This window comes from Euprymna scolopes, chromosome 4 (assembly GCF_053919585.1).
Source record: "Euprymna scolopes isolate OS-2025 chromosome 4, ASM5391958v1, whole genome shotgun sequence".
In the NCBI taxonomy this organism is placed as follows: Eukaryota; Metazoa; Mollusca; class Cephalopoda; order Sepiida; family Sepiolidae; genus Euprymna; species Euprymna scolopes.
This window is the reverse complement of record NC_136485.1, coordinates 68,427,021-68,431,392: the sequence shown is the minus strand read 5'-3', so window position 1 is coordinate 68,431,392 and position 4,372 is coordinate 68,427,021.

Here is a 4,372-nt window from a genome sequence, read left to right as displayed (position 1 = left end):
TTTTTCCATCTTGTATTCAACGTTCTGAAAAGAAAATAATTGTTTTAAAACGATTGTAATTTAAACGATTAGATAGAGCGAAAACCGCTCATTTAAAATGATATATAAAGTAAAGGTATTATAACGAAAACTTATTTCAAAATACATCATTTGAAATCAAAATTAAAAATTCCACAAGGACATTCTTCTCAACCTAATGCATGTCATAACAGTTAAATATATATGTTTAGGCAACCTTATATTTCATTGCTGTGCCGTCACCGCGCCGTGTCTATTGATATCTTCGCTGAGACCAAAATATCCTTTCCTTATTCTCATTTGAATTCGTTTGCTGATAAAACAATTCCTTATAATATCAATAAGGAAATCTTAAAATTATTCCCGCCTTGTAATCTTAGACATTTTTACTTATGCTCAGAGAAAAATATCGAATCATAAACTTTAAAAAAAATGAATTAATTATTGAATAAAAACAAGAATTTATAGCTAAATCAGACACATAAACAACTATTTATTTTGCGAGTTAAGGGTAGATAAAGCAATAACGTATAAAATGAAATCAATTGTCTAAATAATTAACAATTAATATTACATATCAAACAACACAACAGTTGTCTATTAATTTATTATGAAAAAAAAACCTCCTTTTTATATTAGTAGTATATACGAAAAATATATATGTTTGATTTATGATCGTATGTGGATCATAATTATTGAATAATTATTCTATAAAATTTAATGCAAGCTGTAAGTTGCCCTTATATCGATAATGTAAGAACGATGGAAAAACCGGAAGCGAAGTCTTATACCGGAATAATTGAACTATAAGCCTCACGTCTAGGTTAATACTTGAATAGGAAGAAAATAAAAAGAAAGAATGACTAAATATAATAGACTATTTTATTAATAGTCTGAAAAAGATGCCGTAAAGAAAGTATGTTTTCTCTACACCTGTCAGTGTTTTATAACTATAATATATAATATTTTTTTACTGCTTTTTCACCCCAAAGGAGGCACAGTGCCACTGGGATGTAGAAGGCTACTATTTGGGACAATATTTTCAGGGATACTATGTGGGGAGTTGTACAGCAAGATATATGCTAACATAACACTTAAACTTATGCATGTCATTACTGTAAGGGAAGCAGGAACCCGGAAGGGAATTCCAAAGTGCAGCAGTTCGAGGGAAGAAACTATCTGAGTAGAACGTTTTCCGGCATCTAGGGATTTTTACAGTGAAGGGGTGATATTTTGCTGCTTGTCGAATTATTATTTATGTAGGGGGAGTACAAGGGCTTGGGGTTTGTTGGAATACTTTTCATTAAAATACTTGTGAAATAGGCAAAGGGATGCAACAGGGGGTGGAGTTTTTGTTTTTGAATCCTGTCTATGAGTGAGAGACTAGTAGCAGATGCACCAGCATAAATGTGGCAACAATACTCCATGCATAGGCGAATAATGACCTTGTAGAGATATAAGATACATTCATGCATAAGTAACTTTCTTGCACGGTAGAGAGATCCCACCTTCTTCGCAGCAGCCTTATATAAAGCCATCATTCGCGTATGCAGGGAGTATTAGGACCACATCTAAGCCGATACATCCATCAATAGACTCTGCCACTTGAACACGGTGCAAAATAGTATATCCCGCACTGTCTGTTAAGTTCCAGCCTTTGTCTCATCGCTACAGTGTTTGACAAGTACTTCCACGGAAAGTTCACGATGAACTTATTTCACTTGCATCCCTCCAACATGAATATTCTTACAACTAGTAGCAAAATCATGCCTCTTCTATGTAAAGGTTAGGGTTAAAGTTAGGATTAAACGGTTTGTCCTAAGAATTCTGTTGCTTGCCTCCTTTTTCTCCGAGGATACTAGCATGCAGGAATTTAAATGTAGTGTAAATAAACATCTTGCCATCCCACTTTCCATTCACATTATATCCCTCCATAAGTCTAACTCTATTACAATAGTTCCTTGCACTTCAGTGGCAATATACCTTGTTCGTACCTTGTTTTGATAAAAGTAATGCCGGTCTTCCCCTTTTTATTACTCTTCCAACTTTTTCAAAATACTACCAAAAAAAGAAGTATTTCTCTATCTATTTCAAAATACTACCAAAAAAAGAAGTATTTCTCTATCTATTTCAAAATACTACCAAAAAAAGAAGTATTTCTCTATCTATTTCAAAATACTACCAAAAAAAAAGTATTTCTCTATCTATTTCAATATACTACCAAAAAAAGAAGTATTTCTCTATCTATTTCAAAATACTACCAAAAAAGAAGTATTTCTCTATCTATTTCAAAATACTACCAAAAGAAGAAGTATTTCTCTATCTATTTCAAAATACTACCAAAAAAGAAGTATTTCTCTATCTATTTCAAAATACTACCAAAAAAAGAAGTATTTCTCTATCTATTTCAAAATACTACCAAAAAAAGAAGTATTTCTCTATCTATTTCAAAATACTACCAAAAAAAGAAGTATTTCTCTATCTATTTCAAAATACTACAAAAAAAAGAAGTATTTCTCTATCTATTTCAAAATACTACTAAAAAAAGAAGTATTTCTCTATCTATTTCAAAATACTACCAAAAAAAGAAGTATTTCTCTATCTATTTCAAAATACTACCAAAAAAAGAAGTATTTCTCTATCTATTTCAAAATACTACCAAAAAAAGAAGTATTTCTCTATCTATTTCAAAATACTACCAAAAAAGAAGTATTTCTCTATCTATTTCAAAATACTACCAAAAAAAAAGTATTTCTCTATCTATTTCAATATACTACCAAAAAAAGAAGTATTTCTCTATCTATTTCAAAATACTACCAAAAAAGAAGTATTTCTCTATCTATTTCAAAATACTACCAAAAGAAGAAGTATTTCTCTATCTATTTCAAAATACTACCAAAAAAGAAGTATTTCTCTATCTATTTCAAAATACTACCAAAAAAGAGGTATTTCTCTATCTATTTCAAAATACTACCAAAAAAAGAAGTATTTCTCTATCTATTTCAAAATACTACCAAAAAAAGAAGTATTTCTCTATCTATTTCAAAATACTACCAAAAAAAGAAGTATTTCTCTATCTATTTCAAAATACTACCAAAAAAAGAAGTATTTCTCTATCTATTTCAAAATACTACCAAAAAAGAAGTATTTCTCTATCTATTTCAAAATACTACCAAAAAGAAGTATTTCTCTATCTATTTCAAAATACTACCAAAAAAAGAAGTATTTCTCTATCTATTTCAAAATACTACCAAAAAAGAAGTATTTCTCTATCTATTTCAAAATACTACCAAAAAAAGAAGTATTTCTCTATCTATTTCAAAATACTACCAAAAAAAGAAGTATTTCTCTATCTATTTCAAAATACTACCAAAAAAGAAGTATTTCTCTATCTATTTCAAAATACTACCAAAAAAAGAAGAAGTATTTCTCTATCTATTTCAAAATACTACCAAAAAGAGAAGTACGTCTCTATCAATTTCAAAATACTACCAAAAAAAGAAGTATTTCTCCCTCCACAAACAAAAATAATAAATGAACTTAATAAATAATAAAAAAAAGGCTTGGTTTGCAAAGTTTTTCAGGGGGGGGGAGCAGGGAAGTGCTCAAGAAAAAGCGGCTGGAATGCAAACAATATTGGTTTCACCTGTTATTTAAAAGATAGCATTAAATCATTTACGATGATCCTATTCAACCCCCAAAAGACTGCGTCACAAATATTTATTTTTTATTTTTTTTAAGTAATTATAGGTGTATCGAAACTAAAAAACGACTCTGGTGTCTAACTCTATCCCGTGGGGAGGCATAGTAAATAGGAACAATAAGATATCCGATCACACGTTGCAATGTTCGTTTTTATTCATAAAATGAACAGTTAAAATAGAAGGCTTTCTTGTAATTTATAAAATGAACTATTAAAATAGAAGGCTTTCTTATAATTTATAAAATGAAGTATTAAAATAGAACGCTTTCTTATAATTTATAAAATGAACTATTAAAATAGAAGGCTTTCTTATAATTTATAAAATGAACTATTAAAATAGAAGGCTTTATTATAATTTATAAAATGAACTATTAAAATAGAAGGCTTTCTTATAATTTATAAAATGAATTATAAAAATAGGAGTCTTTCTTATAATTTATAATTAATGGACTATTAAAATAGAAGTCTTTCTTATAATTTATAATTAATGAACTATTAAAATAGAAGGCTTTCTTATATTTATAATTAATGGACTATTAAAATAGAAATCTTTCTTATAATTTATAATTAATGAACTATTAAAATAGAAGTCTTTCTTATAATTTATAATTAATGAACTATTAAAATAGAAGGCTTTCTTATAATTTATAA